At 42.1% G+C, this 24522-nt stretch overlaps 1 protein-coding gene across 3 annotated transcripts in view; it reads right to left on the reverse strand.

Moving 5' to 3' along the window:
• TMEM108 (transmembrane protein 108) overlaps window positions 1-22291 on the reverse strand; it is a 325884-nt gene extending 303593 nt beyond the window's left edge. For 2 of the 3 annotated variants that reach the window (XM_073676590.1, XM_073676589.1), the window contains exon 1: window positions 22043-22291. The gene's annotated coding sequence lies outside the window, so the exon portion shown is untranslated. The remainder of the gene's footprint in view (window positions 1-22042) is intronic. The other variant, XM_073676588.1, reaches the window with a different exon arrangement.
• Between the last annotated feature and the right edge of the window lie 2231 nt (window positions 22292-24522).

Raw genomic sequence — 24522 nt, forward strand, 5'->3', positions numbered from 1 at the left:
GAGCAGGTGGGAGGTCCTTTGGTCAGGGATCCTGTGCATGCCACACCTCCTGCCCAGTCTTGGGAGGGGAAGGACTTCCCCTATATAAACCTGGGGCTGAGGCAGGGTAGGGAGTTCTGAGAGGAGAAGACAGGGAGCAGAGCTGCTCTATGGGCTCTGCTCCACAGGCAGGCCCTGTCCAGGGGCCTGAGCCTGGAGTCAAGGAGAGTAGAGACAAGAAACAGCAGAAGCAATACTACTACGAGTCAGGGGCTGGCAGCTGCAGAGCTCGCCCTGACTGAGAAGCTTTCTTACCGGACCCGGCGTCCGAGGCTGTGGGGACTAACTCTTACCCAGCAGCAGAAGCCGACCGGCAGGGGATTTCAGGTCCTCAGGCCCAGAAACCCGAAGGCACGGTCACACGCGTGGGACCAGCACCGCCATCGTGGAGCGGAAGCCATTAGAAGGCCCCGAGTCACCGGCCATACGGGTGAGCACCACACGGTACACTCAGGGACGTGGGCTACTTATATCTGCTTCTAGCAAGGTAGCCAGAAGAGTACAGTCAGTTTGGGAGGCCTACAACTCCGCCTGGCCAGGGGAGATCCCATCTGCTCAAGGACTGACCAGGCCCCGTTCACTAGCAAGTACTCCGGGAGGGTCTATCGTTGTTACCAGTAAAGACCCTGAATTACACCGCACCGTCTCTGAGTGGTTCCTGCTACCCCCATCATCCACATCTGCTGCCCTGAGGCCATACCCCTCCAGTTGGGGGTTATACCATCTACGCTGCACCATCCATCCACCGGCCTCAGCGGACTGTCCTGCAGCGGCAGCTCCATAGCTGCATTCAACGGGTGGCGTAGTCGTCCTGCATCTACCGCTGTTACATCGCCGCTCAGTTTGACTCCCTGGGCACGGACCGGGTCACCGCCACGAGACTACAACCCTCAAGAGATCCGGCTCCGGGTAAGCTCCCGCGTGCGCAACGCAGCGCGACACAGGCCCAGGGGCGCGTCACAAACATACTGTATACTGCACATTAACAATGATCCCACACATATAGCTATTGTCATTAAGAACTATTTTCAACATAAAGAAGAACAAAGAATTAGGGAGTTCTGGAAGTGATTATATGGCCCACGCAGAACCTTGATCTCACCATTATCGAGTCTGTCTGGGATTACATGAAGAGACAGAAGGATTTGGCAAGTCTACAGCTGTGGTTAGTTCTCTAAGATGTTTTGAACAAACTTCCTGCCAAGTTCCTTCAAAAACTGAGTGAAAGTGTATCTAGGAGAGTTTATGTATTGGTGCTGTGTTGAAAGCAAAGAAGAGTCATATCAAATATTGATTGGATTTAGAATTCTCTTTTGTTCATTTACTTTGCATTTTGTTAATTGAAATAAACTATTAAAGGGAATCTGTCAGTAGGCTCAACCCTCCTAATCCATCTATATGGGCATGTAGGTCATAGGAAGCAGAATAAAATAATACCTTGTAACTTGGAAGCCAACATCTTATTACACAGAAATCAAAATTTTTCTTAATATGTAAATGCGCTGTTAAGATCCGGACATAGATCTCCCCATGAATCTGCCTTCAGAGCTTATTTTAAATGAAATGGACTCAACCATTATGAGATGTAATGACTGACAGTCTGCTCTCCTGATCTCACTGCAAAGCTGTGTGTGATTACAACTAGCACAGTACAGCAGAGCTGAAATGTGTCTTAATACAAACAGATCTGCAGCTGTAACTTTCCACTCACAGTGCTATCAGCTCTGCTGTACTGTCCTTCCTCACACACTGACTGACTGTGATATGGAAGATGAAGAAATGTTAGCTGTAATCAGACAGAGCTCTGTAGTGATATTAAGGAGAGGAGACTGTCAGTTCATTACATGTTTCACACTGGTAACGCCCCTTTCATTTAAAATGAGCCTTGGAGGCAGATTTTCAGGGAGATCATTGTCCAGTCTTAGATCTTAACAACTCAGTTACAAATGAAGAAAAACATGGATTTTTTCTGGAATAAGACATCGGATCACAGATATCAAGGTATAATTTCATTCAACTTTCTATGACCTGCGTGACAGCTTATGAGATTTAACATTTAACAGTTTCTATACATATACCGTACAGACCAAAAGTTTGGACACACCTTCTCATTTAAAGATTTTTCTGTATTTTCATGACTATGAAAATTGTACATTCACACTGAAGACATCAAAACTATGAATTAACACATGTGGAATTATATACTTAACAAAAAAGTGTGAAACAACTGAAAATATGTCTTATATTCTAGTCAGAGATCATTTTTCATTTCTTAGACTGCTAAGTTAAAAATGAAAGCAGCGCCGTGATTGTTTTCTATGAGCAACAAGTATTTCTTTGAGACAATTTAGATAAATCTGTCCTAATTGAATATGTTATAAATTGCCTACACATACTGTATCTTAATAATGTTATAAAAGATATGCTCCTGCTTTAAAATACAAAAAACAGTTGATACAACACATGTAACTGCTAGAATTCTTTTATAGATATATTGGAAGAAAGCAGCTATGGAAAAAACTATTTTTAGTCCCAAAAGGCAATTTTAATGACTTTGAGGCTGTGTGCCCATGATGCGTTTTTTAAGCGTTTCTGCAGCAGCAAAAACGCTGCAGAAACGCTTTAAAAACGCATGGTAGAAGGCCTGCCATCCTCCCCAATGATAATCCACATGTGCTGTGCACATGCTGCGGAAATTTCCGCTGCAGATTATCATTGCGGAAAAAAACGCAGCACTACCAGTTATTTTGTGGAAGCACTGCGTTTTCGCCGCCATTGACTTGCATTAGAATGCATGGATTATGCTTCACTAGATAAGGACATGCGGAATACATGCGTTCAATGTGCGGATGGTACCCAGGTCTAGAGGAGAGGAGACTCTCCTCCGGACCCGGGTACCATAGAAACTGTAAAAAAAATAAAAGAAAAAAAGAAAAAAAAATTTTATATTTACCTTCTGATGGCCCGCAGTGCGCTCGTCCTCCCTTGCCGGCAGATCGCGATGGACTGGAGGACCTGCGCTGACGTCATAGTCATGTGACGGGTCACGCGACGCTGACGTCAGCAGGTCCTTAAGTGTACTGCGAGCAAGACTGCAGGGGCCATCGGAAGGTAAGCATAGATTTATTTTTTTATTTTTTACCATTCTTTCGGTCACACTATATAAATCCATGCTGTTTGCATGGATTTATATAGTGTGACCAAGTTGTCAAGCACTTTCCAAGTGATGCTAAAATCGGAAATGCAAGTGAAGAACGCTTCACATCCACATGTCCCTGGCAGGAAAATGCATGCACAATCCGCATGCACAATCCGCATGTACAATCCGCATGTACAATCCGCATGTACAATCCGCATGCATTTTTTCTGCCAGAGAGATGCAGAAACGCTCATGGAAAAATCCGGAGCATTTCTGCATCGTGGGCACATAGCCTGAAAGACAGAACTAATGTACTGCAAACCAGAAACATATCCACTGGCAGCTTTGAGACTGTGCAATGAGAACACCTCTAATAGAAATATGACCTAAAGCTATCACATCTAAAGAACACGTGCATGGATGAAAGAGATAATCCACAGAATCATGAGAATGTTGAGTGCCAATTGTTCCATCCAACAAAGCAAACCCTTCACTTAAACTGCACATTTTATTGCAAAAGCGCTAGTTACTAGGGAAAACCACTGCAAAATCTACTTGGAAAATGTATATTTCATATAAAAGAAAACCCAGCCTAAAAATACATTGGGCATCAGATGCTAACATTATTAATTTTAATAAATGCATTATATTTTTAAAGGTATGCCCTGGCATGCCAATGTAAGGAGACTTATTTGCCGTGCAATGCTCCTCTGGGAAATTAAATATGGAAATTGCCTATTTGGAGAGGAAGAGGACTAGAACACTGTGTCTGCAAATTGAGATTTTGATTTGGCTTTAATCCTAACTCATATTGCAAGGCTCGTAAAAATGGTCAATAGTGACTTGTAGGATTGCTGCTTTCAACAGGTGGCACTATAGAGTTCTAGTCCTCTTCCTCTCTGAAGAGGCAATTTACATATTTAATTTCCCAGAGGGGCATTACATGGAAAATAAGTCTCCTTACCTTGGCATGCCAGAGCTGCTATGTCACTCTCCACAAGGAGAAATGTTACCCCTTATACCTCAGTCCAGAGCCTCTCCCCTAGCCAAATCAGATCTCATACTTTGCACTGATGATGGGAAATACCCCCTTGTCATATTGCAAGGCTCGTTAAAAGGTCAATAGTGACATGCTGCTTCCAATAGGTGGCGTTATAGAGTTCTAGTGTTCTTCCTCTCTGAAGAGGCAATTTGCATACATTATACATTTAAAAGCATCTGTACATTTCACACATAATTTTGTTTATTATTGATTTGCTCCCTAAATGCAAAGTTAAGCAACTTTTTAAATAGGCTTGTTTTAAAAAAAAAATCGGACCAATTTGCAAAGTGTCTGTAAGTATCTACTTGAGTGCTTTTGCAAAAATGTTAAAAATCTGTCAGAGTTGCTGCTCCTATTATGAGAGATCTCTCGACTTTTCCCTTCCCTCTGTGTTAAACATGGCAGCATGGAGGGATAGAGGACTGTAGACAGATCTCCATATTGTGGAGAGAGGGGAAAGCAGCTACAGCCTCAGTGAGGGCAGAGAAGATAGGCGATAGATAAGAACAAAAGCACATAAAGAGGCAATAAGTTCAGGATATAACCACTGCTGATTTATCAGCTAATAAAGGAAGCAACACCCTGAACAGACACAGACCTTAAATCCAGCTTATATTACTGGGAAGAATACTCCCACAAGAAACAAAAAATATCTGAATCTTGGTTCAGGCTACAAACTGCAAATTATGGGGTGTGAAAATGAATGAAGGAATGAAGATTGCAGACTCAGTGCAATCATTAACTATAGGTAATCACTAACAAATGTAAAAATATTTTTTTCCATATTAAAATCTGTCCATGGCTTTTAATGGTAATCTGTCAGCACGCTCCACCAGCCAAAACTGTTTGTATTGTCATGTTGCTCTCTGAAAGATAATGTCATCCACACCTTTACTGGTCAGACTTTTAGTGTTGAAACACATTGCTGTCTGCTATTAATTAAGTCTTTATTTAAATATGTAAATTAGCTCTCAGTGCACCCTTGGCATGGCCCAGTAGTTCAGTGCACTTTCCCACCTACTTATTTTCCATCTCTGCTCTCCACTAGCTCTTTTATAGCAAGAGCTGTCAAAAAGAAGAGTGGGTGGAACTGACCATGTGTACTTACCAATTCATGAGCATATTTAAAAAAAAAACATTTTGGCAAATGCAGCAATGAATTTGAATACTGAAGCCACAGCTGTGCTGTGCAAGAGTTCTGCATTGGTTTCAATGGTCATTTTGTGCTAATAGACTCTCTTTAAAATCATCCCCTTAGACATGGATTTTTTATGATATCATAATCAAGAGGAACAAAATCATCATGTAAAATATGCAAAATCCCCAGAGCTCACAACCTGCATATCATGCTAGTTTGCCAGAAAGTCATCAAATATACCACATGGGAGCCCCCCTCATATCTGCAATCACCACCTCACAAGCCCACGCGTATCGCTGCACACGGCAGCTTCCTCAGGGTAAGTGCACATGATGATTTTGTTCCTCTTGATTATGATAATTGTCATTATTGTACATAACTCACTATAGAATTGGGAGGTTCATTTCCAGCCAGTTTATATTTCATTCATTATACAGGGTGGGCCATTTATATGGATACCCCTAAATTAAATGGGAATGGTTGGTGATATCAACTTCCTGTTTGTGGCACATTAGTATATGGGAGGGGGAAAACCAGATGGGTGGTGACCATGGCGGCCATTTTGAAGTCGGCCATTTTGGATCCAACTTTATTTTTTTCAATGGGAAGAGGGTCAACACATCAAACTTATTGAGAATTTCATAAGAAAAACAATGGTGTGCTTGGTTTTAATGTAACTTTAGTCTTTCATTAGTTTTTTACAAGTTTATGACCACTTCTAAAATGTGTTCAAAGTGCTGCCCATTGTGTTGGATTGTCAATGCAACCCTCTTCTCCCACTCTTCACACACTGATAGCAACACCGCAGAAGAAATGCTAGCACAGGCTTCCAGTATCCATTGTTTCAGATGTTGCACATCTCGTATCTTGATAGTATGGTGTGGCATATGGGGTGCAAAGATAGTGGGGCCATTCTTCATCAATGGAAACCTCAATGCCACTGGATATCTGAAATTGCTACATGATGATGTGTTGTCCTCTTTATGCACTGAAGATGGCAGGTTCCCTGAGTTTTTCCAACAAGATGGTGCACCTCCACATTATGGGTGTCAGGTCCAAGCATTCCTACATGAACAGTTTCCTGGAAAGTGGATTGGTCGTCGTGGGCCAGTTGAATGGCCACCAAGGTCTCCCGATCTGACCCCCTTAGACTTTTATCTTTGGGGTCATCTGAAGGCAATTGTCTATGCTGTGAACATACGAGATGTGCAGCATCTGAAACAACGGATACTAGAAGCCTGTGCTAGCATTTCTTCTGCGGTGTTGCTATCAGTGTGTGAAGAGTGGGAGAAGAGGGTTGCATTGACAATCCAACACAATGGGCAGCACTTTGAACACATTTTATAAGTGGTCATAAACTTGTAAAAAACTCATGAAAGAATAAAGTTACGTTAAAACCAAGCACACCATTGTTTTTCTTATGAAATTCTCAATAAGTTTCATGTGTCACATGACCCTCTTCCCATTGAAAAAAATAAAGTTGGATCCAAAATGGCCAACTTAAAAATGGCCGCCATGGTCACCACCCATCTGGAAAAGTTTCCTCCCTCCCATATACTAATGTGCCACAAACTGGAAGTTGATATCACCAACCATTCCCATTTAATTTAGGTGTATCCATATAAATGGCCCACTCTGTATATGCAGGGAGCTGCATGTATTGCATATATAGCGGTTAGTAGTATTGATGTAATCTATTCAGGCTTATTATACCATATACATTATATTGATGGGATATTGTTATTAAAGTACTGATCATATACCATGTATATACATTGGATTTTGAAATTTAGTAGTTTCTATGTGCAATACTATTACAAGCATAATCTGGGCTTGGTGAAATAATAAGGCTAAGTGCCCACGATGCAGAAATGCTGCTAATTTTTTCCGCTTCTCCCTCGCAGGAAAAACACATGTGGATTGTACATGCGTTTTTCCTGCCAGGTAGAAGCATTTGTCATGCGTTTTTGCATGCGGGTTATCAAGCGCTTTTCCAAGCGATTTTAGCATCACTTGGAAAAGTGCTTGAAAACTTGGTCACACTATGTAAATCCATGCAACCGGCATGGATTTATATAGTGTGACCAAGTTAATAGTTAAAAAAAGAATAAAAATGGTAAAAAAAAACCCAAAAAAACAACATTATGCTCACCTTCCGATGGTCCCCGGTCTCCTGTACGGTGCGTCCGGTGTCTTGGGCGGCTCGCGGTGGTGTAAAAGGACCTTCCATGACGTCATTTAGTCATGTGACAGGTCACGTGACCGCGAACGTCAGCAGTCGTGTCACCTGTCACATGACTAAATGATGTCATGGAAGGTCCTTTTACACCATCGCGAGCCACCGGGGAGCCAGGACGCACCGGATAGAAGACCACGGGACATCAGAAGGTGAGTATAAGGTTTTTTTTTATTTTAAATTCTTTTTTTAACAGGTACTATGGTACCTGGGTCTGGATGAGAGTCTCCTCTTCTCCAGACCCGGGTACCATCCGCACATTGAATCGCTTAATATCTGCATGTGCACATGTAGTCATGTGGATATTAAGCGGTCCAATGCAAGTCAATGGCGGCAATTACGCCGCGTTTCCGCAAAAATAATGGACATGCTGCAGATTTTTCCACAATGATAATCCGGAGTGGAAATTTCCGCAGAATGTGCACAGCACATGCAGATTATCATTGGGGACCATGTGGCACTTATTACCAAGCGGTTTTTAAGCGTTTTTGCCAGAGATGCAGATGTGTTATGTGCAGCATGAGACGGGGCATTATCATGCATGAAAATGATCTTGCTGCGGAAAGCACGGTTCTTCTTCTTGAACCATGGAAGGAAGTGCAATTTGAGAAACTCAACATACATTATGGAGTTCATCTTTACCCCTTCAGGGATCCTAAAAGGGCCGACAATCTCTCTCCCCATGATTCCAGCCCAAAACATTACTCCACCTCCTCCTTGTTAGCGCCGTAGCCGTGTTTGCATGGGGTGTCCATCAACCAGCCATCCTCCACTCCATCCATCTGGACCATCGAGATCATTTCATGCATGATAATGCCCCATCTCATGCTGCACATAACACATCTGCATCTCTGGCTGCTATGGGCATAAAAGGGGACAAACTTATGGTGTGGCACCCATGCTCCCCTGACCTCCACCCCATTGAGAACCTCTGGAGCATCATCAAAAGGAGTGTCTATGATGGCGGGAGGCAGTTCACATCTAAGCAACAGCTCTGGGAGGGTATTCTGTCCTCATGCAAAACAATTAAAGCAGAAACCATCCAAAACCTGACAAATTCAATGGACGAGAGAGTTCAGAAGCTCCTTTCGAACAAGGGGTCCTATGTGCAAATGTTACATCACCTAGAATAAAGTTTTGAGTTGAAAACTGTTTGATTTCAGTTTGTAATAACCTGCTAATGCTTATAATTTCAAAAATGACCATTTTTTTGTTCTTTATTAAAATGAAAAGGTTGAAAACTCTGCTGTGCATAATAATTTGGAACATGCATTTTGAGTGCAGTTTGAGTTTTTTATTTTTTAAAAAATATACTGTTATCATAGGCAGTTTGTACAAAAACCTTTCAATTGTACTCTAATAGTTATTTGACTGGAAAATTACAATGACTGCAATTCATATAGGTAATTTGGGAAAATCTGAGAAAATATTATTTGCATAATAATTTGGAACACAGTGTACAGAGACCGGCAGGGACCACAGGAGCATTGGAAATTGAGTATAAGTAATACTGTATAAACAAAAAAAAAATTATATTACGAATTCCCCCCTGATTATACAGATCTAACTTCAGTCTACTGTGAACTTCAATATATTAGAATATTTTCTCCCAAGTTATATTTCCAAGGAATATGGAACCTGAGATATGAGGATGTGTTTGGTGCATACTATAGAGCTGGAGCTGCCCCTAAATAGTCTGTGACATAGAGCACCACATCACCTCTGATTTCTATTTTCTGATTAAAATAAAAAGAGAATCTTCATATTTTACTTTTTGACCATGAAGAACTGTTATTTTTGTCACTGACATAAAGGAATAAAAAGGTGACCACAACATTTGCAAAAAGAACTATTATTTCTCTAGTGTGTGACGCCGCCGAGCAAACAGCTCCCACATCTCAGCTTCCCGCTGACCTGTGAGTCTGACAGTGATGGACTGTAACAGCGGGACTTACTGCAGTCCTGTATGAATTTCCAGGCTTTGAATGGAGGGAGACCACAGAATTCAAGCAATGAAATGTGTAGTCAATGTGGCAGGGCTCCAATATTCTTGGATTTTGGTGCGGCACCGCAGATGTAGACAAGCTGTCCTGTACATATATCATTAGTTTGTCATCAAAGTATTGAAGAACTCAAGCAACAGAACAGAAGTGCCTCATTTATTCTTCTTCAGCTGTGACTATATACACTACATCTAATTCCCTTCCAGGTGCACACAGATTTCGGAGGACACCTGCAGCCATTCAAAACTAGCAAAACTGTAACCAGATTTTACTATACAAACTGCATACATTATGAAAGGGAACTTGTCACTAGATTCATGCTGTCCGTACCACAGCTCCATTAATCAGAGCCTGGCAGCAGAATAAAAGCCAGGTATGACTATAGGGAACTATGGAGAGAGACCTGACTTGTCCAGTGCCGCTCCCTGGCCAGTTTTTCCTCCCACCGATCTAGATGATTGACAGGCTTCTCCCATGTATGTTCAAAGGGAAAGATGTGTCAATCAACTGGAATGGAATCAACGGGGTCGGCTCTGGATTAGTCAGGCCTCTCACTATAGTTCCCGGACGGTTCTTCAAACTATGTTTTCTCTGAAATGCCACAGCGTTTTAGAGAAAGGCATACCTGGCTTTAATCGTACAGCTGTAACGGTTGTGGATGAGGGTCGCCTTTGCACCTTGCTACCCTACACAAAAAGCGGGATTCTGGCTGTTGGTGTGAGACCATCACATTCTATCTGATCCTTCAGGCTTAAAAAAAATTCCTAAGATCCTCCAAAATTTCAGCAAAATGAGAAAATAGTTTAAATAACAAAAGAAGCTGTATTAATCTGACATACTGTCTACCTATGTGAATGCTGCAGCCGATCATTGGCCACTGTAGTGTCCCTTAGTGATTGGCTGCAGTGTAACCTGGGACAGGATATTATTGGTGCAGCCAAGTAAATAAAAATGGATGAGGAGCACTAGAGCAGAGGAAGGTGGGTGATTAAACAAATGATTACAGGTTGATAATATTATATCTTATAGGTTAGTTATTTTATTCCAGAATTTCCCTTCGCCCAAATTTTGTAGGATCCCTGAAAACTCCTTTAATGCTACACGCAGATTACAGTGGGACTCCAGCAGTAGTTATGGTACCCAGGCCCACCAACATCGTTTAATGCCTGTGTGTAAAATAAAGCTTTCATTTCTTACTACTTGTAGCTGATTTATCCTTGTCCTTGTCTGTGCTTTTAACACGCTTTTTGGTAGGTGTTCTCTTAATGATGTTGAATCTGCACAAAATAATGCAAATATTTCTGAAAATCGTCCCTCGCAGTCTTTTTTTTTTTGCACAAAATTGAGAAAATTCCCTTTATATGAGTCCCAGGCAATTCACCATGATGTTTTTGGCTGTCATTAAGATTTAAAAAGAGAAAACACAGTAGTTTAACAATAAATGGCTTCACCCAACCAATAATCATGAGTGGAGAAAAAGTTTTTTGTTATCATTCATATTCTCTGAAACAAGGCCAAGAAAGGAAAAATTCTGCCGGGGTATGTAACCGTTTGAGCACAACTGTATGTATATATATACTGTATATACAATTAAATGAATAATTAAATTAACGGTTACTCTTTAATCTTCTCTTAGGTTCATAAAGAAGCCAGCGCTGTGATCTACAAATGCATACGCTATTACTACTTAAAGTAACATTTGCGTAACATTTAACAACAGCTGCTGGAATTATACCGATCACAGTGGAAATCATTACTTCTTTCATACGGCAGAAGCATCACCGTGATTCTGTATATATTGCAAACCTTTAGAGGAGGACTTCTGAGAGAACATCAAAGCTAAAGTCTGGGATGACCCTTTTAATTTAGCAACAAAGTGACACCATTAGGAGTTTTTGCATAAATAAATCTTATCATAAATAACATATGTTCTTTCATTAATCCTATGTAGACTGTATTATTAGTGAGAACAGGGGTATAAGGCATGGATCAGGACAAGCGCAGTATTATTAATGGGGCAGCACATTGAGATTCAAAGCAAAGACTGAGTCTAAAATCCTAGCACCCTCCACATTGTAACCACTTTAGAAGAAGACCTAAATAATAGATGCCTAACATGTCTGATAATAGGAAGCATTCACTTTAGCTATGACTGCAGTGTAACAATAACATGAAAGACTGCTGGAAATTCCAATGTATTGCTGTTGACCAAGTCAATAGACTTCAGACAGACATTAAATGTTTAGTATCAAACAACAACGCTGCAAAGTAATTGGAAGAATTTGGGAAATTCCGGCAGATCTGCATGGCATAGTTAGTTTGCAACCATTACTAAATGGACTGATAGAGTCCATAACACAATGATGGGGGTTTACTATTTCGCCAAATTCTTTAACATATTTTTAAAGTGGTTACAATATAAAAGACACTGGGGAGCATGTTAATTTGGTAGATTATATTGAGACTGTATATATTATTAAACCTACAAATATGACCACACGTATATAAAATAAGTTTTATTATATAAAAACATAAAATATACAAATTATGATGAATGCGTTTATACCATCAGAGAAAAACGTTTTTTTCAGCAAAAAGGTGTATAAAATGCACGTCATGCACAGATGACAATTACAAATAAGTACAAAGAGCACATAGCCAAGATGAATGTTATCTGTAATGTTATCCAATGATCGCCCCTGATAGAAGCCACAGGGAAATGCGCATCCGGCATCATAAAGGTAATATACATCTTGCACTATGGTGTTTGGGTACTCATGGTAACTGTGTTACTTATATTAGACATGACACTGCTATGAAATATGTTTTATGACTGGCTCAGTCAACTTCTCCCCTTTTTATCTCGTTACAGGAGTGATTTTCATATTGCCCATACCTGTTACTTGCCACAGGCGAGTTTGAACAAGCATCACATGCTTGAAACAAAATTGTTTACCCACAATTTTGGAAAAGTGTCAACAATTTTGTCTGACCCATTTTGGGGGTTTGGGGTGAAATTATGTCCAATTTGCCTTTTTTTCCTTTGTTTTTTTGTGTTGTTTCAATACACACAAAAGAAATAAACATGTGTATAACAAAACGTGTAAATGCAATAATTCTGAGAGCAATGCTTCATTTTCTGGAACAATTTCAAGGGTGCCAACACTTTTGGCCATGACTGTATACAAGCATTACACTCACTTTACTTATCTTTCCTACTTCTATGCATTTATGGCATATATTACACATTGGGAATTATTTTAATGTCACCTTAACCACTTCTTACAGTCATTGGTCCAAGATAACATTCATCTTGGCTATGTGCTCTTTGTACATATCTGTAATTGTCATTTGTGCATGACGTGCATTTTATATACCTTTTTTCTGACAAAACTCTTTGATATCACAGCTTTTATTGTAATTTGTATATTGTATGTTTTGCTATAATAAAGTTTAGTGGTTTATATATGTATATGTGTGGCCATAATTGTAGGTTTAATAGTTGCAATGTTTCTATGACTACCATCCCCCTTTATGTTCATTATATTGGCCCCCTGGCTTACTGACAATCTTTGCAGGTTATATATGAGACTGGATATATGCAAAATCTAGTACAGAATGAGTGCTTCTGATTCAGTGAGAAAATGTTATTTTTTGTAAAATAAAAGTAGTACATTCTTCCAGTACATTACTAATATCAAATTAGTCTCTGTTTTTAACATCTCTCCCTTCAGTCATTCGTTAGGAACCTTTGGCTAATTGCATCCCAAGCATAGTTTAGGACAGATGGGGGAAGGTGCAGACAGCACCTGTGGCTATGGCTATGCGCTACTATGGATCTGGTTGATGCCATCACATTAGCATCTTAAGGAGCACTGCATCTTATTACCATGGTAACAACATAACATATATTTGAAAATATTACATTATTATTGTTTTACATTAATTTGTATCACTTAATATTGAGCAAAATTAAGTACTGTATGCTGACTCACTGCTACTGACATTACGTGTTACAATAGGGCTTGTTGTATCCTGTATTGTTACCAGTAGAAGGTAATCAACACCATATAACTTACTGCTTTTTATAAAGTTTATAAAAAACAGTTAATCATACTACTCCTGTTATTCAGCCATTGTACTTTGATCAACAGCTCCCAACACAATATGATGCTCCAACAGTCCCCACACACAGTATGATGTCCCCACACAGCCCCTCAAACAGTATGATGTTCCAACAAATTGTCCCACACACTACGTTATCCCCCACAAAGCCTCCCACACAATATGATGTCCCCTCATAAAGATTCCCCCATGCAGTATAATGTCCCACATGGTTTCCTTGTCCAGTATTATATCCCCACAAGGCCCCATTGCATAGAATTATGTCCCCACATGGCCCATTTGCACATAAAGCCCCCACACAATATGATGTCCTTATAAAACCCCTCACACAGTATGAGGTCACCACACAGTCCCTCAAACAGTATGATGTCCCCTCATATATTCACCAGGGAGCCCCCATTCAGTATATTTGTAACATACCTGGCGGCGTCCTTGCATAGTGGTCCATCTCCCACTGTGCAAGAGCGCGTACTTGATCTCCAGTCCAGGGTGTCTCTCTGGCTTCCCTCCATGCTGTCTGTTTGCTTCTGTGTCTGCTGCTTAAGGGCGGCGCCCGATCACTTCCTGATTTTTGTACCTGCTGCAGGCACACCCCTTGTGCGTCCTCAGCCTATTGCTGTCTATCACCTGGTATTTAAATCAGCTGCCCCAATTAACTGATGCCTGAGCATTTTGCCCTGTCAGTTGGCTTTTGTCTCTGACATGCCAGGTCCTGTCTATGTTACCTGCCTTGCAGTATCAGTTCCCGTGTCTGAACTGAGTCCTGTCTATGTCTCCTGCCTTGCGGTATCAGTTCCCGTGTCTGAACTGAGTCCTGTCTATGTCTCCTGCCTTGTGGTATCAGTTCCCGTGTCTGAACTGAGTCCTGTCTTTGTCTCCTGCCTTGCGGTATCAGTTCCCGTGTCTGAACTGAGTCCTGTCTGTGTTCTCTTGTCTGCCTATCCTGGAGGCTGTATTTCCAGGCCTGTCTGAACACGCTCCTTGCCTGTTCCTCCCGCCTTCTGGGGGCCGTATTCCCAGACCCGCTCCTGTATTCCGCTGCAGTGTCGGTCTCCTCCGTACACTCAGTTCCAGTCTGAACTCTCTCCTATCCTTTACCTGTTTTGCCTCTATGTCCGTTCCCTTCCTTTTTCTGCAGAGTCTGAACTCGTACCTAACTCCTGCTCGTTGTCACTGTACTTCCGTTTGTCAGTTTGTGGTCCACTCGCTACTTCTCTGCAAGTACCCTGTGGGTATCTGGTTCTGCCTTTTCCTTCTAGTCTGTTCCGTGTGAACAGAGCCCTGTTCCCACCGCGTCTGCGGTTTTCGCTTTGCTCAGCTCTGTCCGCCGCGTCTGCGGTTTTCGCTTTGCTCGGCTCTGTCCGCCGCGTCTGCGGTTCTCGCTTTGCTCGGCTCTGTCCGCCGCGTCTGCGGTTTTCGCTTTGCTCGGCTCTGTCCGCCGCGTCTGCGGTTTTCGCTTTGCTCGGCTCTGTCCGCCGCGTCTGCGGTTTTCGCTTTGCTCGGCCCTGTCCGCCGCGTCTGCGGTTTTCGCTTTGCTCGGCCCTGTCCGCCGCGTCTGCGGTTTTCGCTTTGCTCGGCCCCGTCCGCCGCGTCTGCGGTTTTCGCTTTGCTCGGCCCCATCCGCCGCGTCTGCGGTTTTCGCTTTGCTCGGCCCTGTCCGCCGCGTCTGCGGTTTTCGCTTTGCTCGGCCCTGTCCGCCGCGTCTGCGGTTTTCGCTTTGCTCGGCCCTGTCCGCCGCGTCTGCGGTTTTCGCTTTGCTCGGCCCTGTCCGCCGCGTCTGCGGTTTTCGCTTTGCTCGGCCCTGTCCGCCGCGTCTGCGGTTTTCGCTTTGCTCGGCCCTGTCCGCCGCGTCTGCGGTTTCGAATTTGTCTCCCAGTCTGTACTGGACCCTACCCAGCCTGCGCTCTAGTCTGCCTGTTCCAGTATTCCCCGGTGTGGGTCAACAGCCGTGTCCGGAGTCTGACCTGGAGTAGACCCTGGTTCCTCTGCTCGGTTCCTCCCTGGTGCACTGGCGTCGTATGCCGTCGTGCGACCTTGGTCGGATCGGGCAGATACTTAGTTACGCCCCTCCAGGCACTCTCCGGTTCATGGCACAGTGGAATCACTACATAAACATGCACACGCCAGTCAGTCCGGGCGTGTGCATTACAATATTGTCCCAACACAGCCCCCTTGCACAGTATTATGTCCCCACAAGACCCCCTTATACAGTGGTATGTCCCCACACAGCCCCCTTGTACAATATTATGTCCTCACAGTTTTCCACAATGTACTGTAAATTTTAAAATAATAAGACGCTACTCACCTAACCCTGTTTCCCCGCTGCTCCTACCTGCACTGATGTAGTGACGTCATCATTCTTGCTGCGCTTTCAGATACACAGGCTCAATGATGGAACAGGGAGCTGATAAATCCCTGTTCCATCTTTTTCACCAGTATCTGCATGCCGAGGATACTGGGAAAAGTGAGACGCCGGTTGTAGGATGGCTGTGTAGTGTGAGACACTACGGCATAAGGCCTTTTGGCTGTCCTGGTCCGCATCGGAGCAGCCAAAGGGCAGCAGGTGGACTGTGGGCTGCATGTGGCCCACAGGCCACACTTTGCTTATGTCTTCCTTAAGCAATAGGCTTTAAGTGTTCTTTGAATCTAATATATAAACCATATTGTTTTTCCTATATAGGAGTATCTATAAGGGCAGAATATCACATAAAGAAGAAACAGTCCAAGTGCTAAATCTTTTCTCAACGTGAACTATTCCTACTATTACTAGCTGGTTAGATATCATATTGTATTTATTATATGCAAAATTATCACAGTTACACTAAGGGGTATTTTTATCTAGCCACATAGGTATACTATTATAGAACCTGCTTCTAACTAGTACATCTTTAATATTATGATTTCTTTGGTAAGATGTGATTGGTTTATAATGACATTATCTATTTTTTTTAAATCGAAATGACTTTCAACCAGGTACTAATTATTTAAGATGACAGGCCTAATCAATGTATTAATTGAGCGAATGAAAATGCTTAGCACTTTTTTTTAGATTCAGTAACCAATATATCTCTCACAGAGGCTATTTTAAAGGCAAAATCCAATTCTGTTTCAGATTAGCCACAATGAAGTCTGTTTTTTAATTAACCAGCTTTTAGTAGAAAATTCCTGTCAATATTTTTTTTACAGCAAGCTTACCTGAAAAAGCGCACATCCATGCGAAACAGCTATTTCCATAGGTGCTATCTGCGCCTTTCCTCATCTGTTCTGCACTAAGTTTGTAATACAATGAGATTGGAATCAATAAAGCTGACGATTAAAATATAGGAAGCAAATTGGGAAGAAGAGAAAGCCAGCACCAAGTACTGTTATGGAGTCTGTAATCAATTGCTGTTTAAGGTAAACTGAGGCACCTCGCCCTGTGGAGACCGGGTGCTACTCCAAGTGCAAAAAGTGAGTACAACAAGTAACAATATGGAGAAAAACAAGAGAGCACTCACCGGTCTAAAAAATCATCCAAAGGTAACTTTTGGAACCGTGGAAGCGCGGTGTGCGCGAAACGGCCGTCGTCCTTCAATGTGTACCACCGACCCCCTGCTATGGATTTTTAACGGATGAAATAGAGGAGGATTTTTTAGACCGGTGAGTGCTCTCTTGTTTCTCTTCATATTGTTAAAATATGGGAAGGGCAGCTCCATTTTTCTTGGCTATGTAGATTGTTTTACTGGACTCTTGCGTATGGACCGAATCACCATCGCGGAAGGTACCGTAGTTATATATCTACCGGTTCGTGCGCCACAGAACCCAAGTCGCTTATGTGTAGTACCAACCCAGTCTTTCTTTTTTTGTTGGATATTTATTGGCTATTGTCAGGCAATACAACTACATCATGGTGATGTGTTTGACACACAGTTTTGCAGTTTGTTAGAGTAAAAAAATAATATAATTTTTAATTTATACTAAATTTCTCTTATTTTCTGAAACCAGAATCCTCCTTTAAATAATATATATATATATATATATATATATATATATATATATATATATATATATATATATATATATAAGCAGTTCTTTGACTGAAATTCTTTATAGTAATAGAGGCTTAATGGAAATCTGACAACAAGATTAACCCCTAGAAAGTATTAGGAGGAAGAGGAAAAAAACAATGATTTGGGCCTACCCTAAAAGAGGTTCTCCAGAAGGACTCTCTTCTTCCATTAGTTGTATGCAGTATTATTGCAGCTCAGTCCCATTCACTTAATGGGGTTTTTCCCTTTGTGACGCCACCACTGCAGCCTATACACAATCTACAGAGGAGCGGTGGAGACACAGCGCTGGATCCATTGAGGGTAACTACCAGCTGATTTTGTTATTTGTATTATGACAAGCAAGAATTTTTTCAAAAAGTTGAAAGGGAAAACCCCTTTAAAGTAATATTTTAAGGAAATATCTCTTTTTGCTTAACATTATAAAGAAATATAATAGAGAACAAATGGAAGTCAGCTCACCCTCCACGGATTTCAGCGTGTTGAAGCCAGGAACAACGTGTGGTCACACATGGAATCAATGCAAAAAAGTGAAAAATTCCAGCTCCAAAAAGTTGTATTAAAAAATTCCAAGTTTTTATTACATCATTTAAAAATCTTAGCTTGACAAAGAACGCTGGTTGGCATTGGAAACGCGTTGCTATGTGAATTTCCATGTACCTCGTGACCTCATCAGATTTTAAAATGATGTAATACGAGGGTCAGTCAATAAGTAATGCCTCCTATTTCTTTTCTCCTTAAATAAGGTAGTTATGTTAAATATTCGAATTTGGCACAATTCCTCAAACCTTCTTCTCCAATCCACAGCAATTGCAACTTCCTGCACCAATGGGTGGCAGGACTGTATCCGTTTGCAAAATGGCTGACATCGATGTTCGTATTAGACAACGTTCTGTGATTGAATTCTTGCATGCAGAAGGTGAAACGCCCATTCGAATTCATGAGAGACTGAAAAATGTGTACGGTGATGCAACAGTGGATGTCAGTGCTGTTAGACGATGGGTTCGTCGCTGTAACACAGCTGAAGGGCCATCACCGTTGGCTGACAAAATGCGGAGTGGCAGGCCAGTAACCGCAGTGACTCCAAGCAACATTCAGCGAGTCGATGACATAATTCATGGTGACCGCCGGGTGACTGCAGATGAATTGTGTGGCATTATCTGCCTCAGTAAAGGCAGTGTGATGAAAATTATTGGACAACTGGGATACAGAAAAGTTTGTGCACGGTGGGTCCCAAGAATGCTTTTTACCATGCTGGAATACATGCCCTTGTTAAACGGTGGACCAAGACTGTGGAAATGGATGGAGATTATATTGAAAAGCGACAAATTAATTGTTAATGTTGTGGTTTTCAACCTATGTAATTGCATTTGAATTTCTTGGCAATTAAAAGGAGAAAAAAAATAGGAGGCATTACTTATTGACTGACCCTCGTAATATTAATATATATTAATATAACTTTTTGGAGCTGGAATTTTTCACTTCTTTTTTACTATAAAGAAATCCCTGTGACAACTTGTACGTCTCTGTCCTCCCTTGTCTCTTGTGAAATTGACATGTTCAGTATTCTGGCCTTGCAAGTAGAAAGTAACCAGTGTTCATATATAGGCAATTCAATGGAGAAGTAGCAATGACCCCATAAAAGTATGCACATTACCTCTTCAGAGATGAAGAGGACTTGAACTCTATAGCGCCACCTATTGGAAGCAGCAGTCCAGAGCCTCTCACCCAGCCAAATCAGTTCTCATACTTTGCACTGACGAGGGCCAACAGCCCGAAACACTGTTTGCAAATTGAGATTCTGATTTGGCTTTTATCCTAAGTCATATTGCACGACTCGTTAAGGGGTCGAGTGTGACTTTTAGGATTGCTGCTTCCAAAAGGTGGCGCTACAGAGTTCATCTCTGAAGATGCAATTTGCATATTAAATTTCCCAGAGGAGCATTGCATGGCGATTAAGCCTCCTTACCTTGGCATGCCAGGGCCGGTATGTCACTCTCCATAAGGAGAAGCGTTACCCCTTAGAGCCCATAAAAGTTGAAACAAGTCATTGAATAAAATAACTGAATGAAAAAAATAAACTGGAATTTTCTTTTACAGGTTATAGCTGATCTCCTGTGGCTATGTGTTTGTCAATAAATGTAATCCATGTACAGTATATCCAGCATTATAGCCTAACAGTACACCGGTTTAGACATGCCATTATGTGTGCTACTGTGTTAACAGGTTACTTCAGCAAAGAGATCATTATAGTAATCTAGAATGACAATATGTCACGTATAAAGTAGCTCCTGAACCAGAGTCTGCCATTGTAGTCTTTCAAACTCCTAAAAAATACATTTTGGTTATAGGGTTTGCTAATCTGCAGGTGGTGGATACCCCAGTGGATACTGTATTGCGATACATTAGAGGGGATGGTGGTGATGGATCATGCACATGAACCTGAGTATTGATTTATATAGATATATTATGGACTTTTACATTTGTCTCTGCGAGCAAGAAAAGGATTAGACTTCTCTAGGAAACAAAGAGAGCTGTGCTGAAATATGCTGAGAATATTGTATGTACACTTAATTTATTTCAAGAAAAAAGCATGAAGAACATTTTATAACCCCCGTAGATATTACAGCAATCATATTGCACATTCACAGAAACAATATGATGTGTTTTATATAACAAGGTTATGTGTGAATAGGAAGATTTTTTTTCTGCAAGTACAAAAAGGTGCCCAGGGCGCACAACATGGCATTCCCAAGGTCACTTAGTCACTGCCATGTAAATTACCATGTCTTTAAATGATACGTCCTTTATTAACCAGTGCTCTCCAGTATCTGGAGTCGTTTGCGCTGCTGTGCCTTTTAACATCCCATTCTTCTATTACTTGGCTTTCTAATGACTGTAGATCCCCCAGGTAACCCACCCCCATCATTTATTAGGATCCCAGGCTATGGATTGTGAAGATCTGTATCTAAGGTGCTGCATATTGTGCTAGAAGGAGCTGTCCACGCTCCAGTGCTGAACCTGGTCTCCTGGTCACCACCAATGCTGCTGAGCCTCCACTGCAAGCCCCCCTGCCATCTATACAGCCACACCTCCATCTCCTCCTGCAGCCAGAGGGTTAAAGGATCATTTCTGATCCTCATCTGCTCTAAGGGAAGTGATTTAAAAGAATCCTTAACCCATTGTAAACCAAAGAACAGCAACCTTTTTCTTTCTTTCTTCTGCTACATTAAGCAATTAACAGCCAAACCCTAAATACTGTAATCACTTACCAATGGCCTAGTTACTACATTGGGTATTTGGCCTAGCACCAAGCACTGGCATTATGCCTAAAGGATTATGTCAATGAATCTTGGTTAATTTAAGAGATCAGCTTCCAAGATGTGACATCTGTTCTCACAATAACACATGGAGGATGCTGGTTGCCTCTGACCATGGGGGCTGTAGTTTGCCATTCACTGTAGCAAGCTATATGTCAGTTTTGGTGCAGCTTGGATGCAACAGTATAGCAATACTAAGTGTTCCTGGCAGCAGGTTATTAGTGACAATGCTCCAGAATGGTTACAGGTTTATATCTACATAAAACTTCTATTTGACTTATTAGTAAGTTTCTCAGGCCCCTGGATGCACAGAAAGAGTTACATTATAGCCAACCCCACTGGCATCATATGGACATCATAAAATACTGTTGCATCCAGTATCCAATATGTACTGACAGCAATAAATGGTGCCATGCATACCCCAAGTGCTCACATAGGCATACCCCAAGTGCTCACATAGGCATACCCCAAATGCTCACATAGGCATACCCCAAGTGCTCCCATAGGCATACCCCAAGTGCTCCCATAGGCATACCCCAAGTGCTCCCATAGGCATACCCGAATTGATCCCATAGGCATACCTCAAGTGCTCCCATAGGCATACCCCAAGTGCTCCCATAGGCATACCCCAAGTACTCCCATAGCATACCCCAAGTGCTCACATAGGAATACCTCAAGTGCTCACATAGGCTGCCTGGCATTAAATCCCTTTACATGCAATACATAATTGATCACCACTGCATTGTATCAGATAATGCTGAAGACATTGTAACAGATGTTCCCTGTGATGTCTGAATCCCAGGAACTAATGTCACTTTAATAACCTGCTGCTTGATTCCTTTGTAGACATTAATCTTACAGCATAAGAGCAGATCATGTGTAATGGAGACACTGCTCATCATGGAAGGATTGATGTGAAGTTTCATCAATAGGAAGAGGATTGCAAAATCTTACCTTTCTCATAAAATGCCAGCTCTCCAAATAGTGAATAAGCCCCTCCAGTGTGCGAGCTGCTGCCCTCCTATGTAGCAGCCTCAGCTCTGTATCCAGCACAGGCTGATCCTCCCCCAGCAGACTCTGCTACTGGGGGGGACCAATAGCTCCAGCAGTCTGGGATGAATCACATAGCTGCTGCGGCCAATCATGGCCCAGAAGAGTCCTGGCAAGGGAGATACTCAGCTCCGACACTGCTACATTTGGGAGCAGAGGCTTTGTCGCCCCCCTTTGTTTGGACTGGATTGCAAGATGCAGTCGTTTTGCAGAGCTGGTTGCATCTGCTGATACTAGCACTCATGTCGGTGATAATACCATACGACAGATATGGTGGCATTAATAATATACCTCTGCATTAAGTGTGAATGACTTGTTGAATGGAGAGCAGGTCCTGGAGCTGACGAGCTTTCAATGAACTTCTCAGTGATGATCCTCCTTAATGATAATATTCTCTGCTTTTATAGTAACACTTGCCAAATCCTTTTGATAAAAAAGTATCACATAAATGATAAAGTCTTATTAATGCCATTATTATGATTCTATAATAGGTACCGGCAGTTCAATCCATGAAGATGTCCCAAAAATGAATATATGGACATGTTTTGTCATTTTCATATAAAGCAGCTTTATGGACCTGGATAAGGTAGGTAGATGGATAGATAGATAGATAGATAGATAGATAGATAGATAGATAGATAGATAGATGAATTGATAGATAGATACATAGATATATGGATGGATGGATAGATAGATATATAGATAGATAGGTAGATAATAGATATATGGATAGATAGATGGATGTATATATATATATATATATATATATATATATATATATATATGGAGGATATATACTAGATATTGTAGATAGATGATAAATAGATAGCACATGCAGTAGATAATAGATAAATATTAGAGATTAGATCTATAGATGATAGATAGTAGATAAATAATAGATAAATAGATAGTTTGTGGACCCACTGTGTTACGAGGCCAGGCTTACCTAGGAGGGGTGAAGCTAAGCGGCTACTTGGTGTTCACTAGAGCTCCTGATGGTGGAGTCAGGTTTGAGCTGCAGATAGCCGCCAGGTACCACTCCTAGGCAGTCACCGGTACTGCAGCTGCTGACCCCAGGGGTCAGGTGCGCAGACACGGACTGGACTCGGGCTCCGTTCAGACTACTCCTCGGGCAGGATGGATACTGACACAGAGTCACAGACAGGGCTAGATTCGGTGACTGGTATAACAGTTTGGACAACTAGGAGTACTAGGATAGATAAACGTTCAGACATACGGGTCCTCCAAACAGGTTCTGGTTCCGCCAGAGTGGCTTCAGAGTTTGGATACCACCAGATGCGGTTTCAGGATTCAGATACTGGTCACACACGAACCACAGGAGCAGGTTCAAGCATCGCCACATATGGACCAGGGGGGCAGGTTCAGGCACTGGTCGCACACGAACCAGGCGTTCGGGTTCAGGCACTGGCCACACACAGACCAGGAGAGTAGGTTCAGGTACTGACCGCACAAGAACCAGGGGTTCGGGTTCAGGCACTGGCCACACAAGGACCAGGAGACCTTACAACTCACTAGATGCACAGGTCCCCAATGAAGCAATTCACCAAACCTCTGGACTAGAATGGGCACTTGAGTTCTCAGCTCCGGAATACCTACAGAAAGTGGATGAAATAAACCAGAGAGTACATGGAAGGTGGTCTTCTCCAATCTGGAGCTCTTATTGTTCACAAATGACTTGACTGCTTTTGAGTAGGGCTCGTCCTTCAACAGACAACACTGTCACTGGATTCTGGAGGTGTGGGACGGGAATCTGACACCGGTTCTCTACAGCTTGCAGCAAGAACTTTTCTGCCAAATCAAAGTCTCCACTTGCCACGGATACAGTCAGAGTAATAGGTGGAGAGGGAACACTCGCCATGGGCAGCCTCTCCCACTGACCCAAGGCTTCGGAGTTTTACAGACTTCTCAGGACAAAGACAGCCAGGAGTATGTCGGCATCCCTGCATCGAGGGGGAAGAGGAACCATGCAGGGGCGCCAGCATAAGTGATACAGGCTGCCATTGTTCTCAGCAGTGGGAGTCTTGTGTTTACGCAGAACAATGAGCTGCCGAGAACAATGGTCTTCTGTGCAGCACAGAAGATCATTTCACCTGATGAACAAGTGTTTTGCTCATTCATCAGGTGAACATTAAGCTGTTTAGAATGCAAGATTGATTATCATGAAACAAACATTACTTAGAGTGTTCTTTCATAAGAATCTTCCAGTGTAACTGCACTTTAGGAGCTGAACTGGAGATTTATCAACGGCCCATACACAGTGAACCGCACTGTGCTGTTCTGGCTCAACTCACTATTTACATCTGAGCGCACTATTGGACCTGAAAACTGCTCATCTTTAGGGGAACCGGGTGTTAAACTCCCAT

This window comes from Phyllobates terribilis, unplaced genomic scaffold (assembly GCF_046119375.1).
Source record: "Phyllobates terribilis strain yellow unplaced genomic scaffold, ASM4611937v1 Scaffold_4__5_contigs__length_816908805, whole genome shotgun sequence".
NCBI classification, from domain to species: Eukaryota; Metazoa; Chordata; class Amphibia; order Anura; family Dendrobatidae; genus Phyllobates; species Phyllobates terribilis.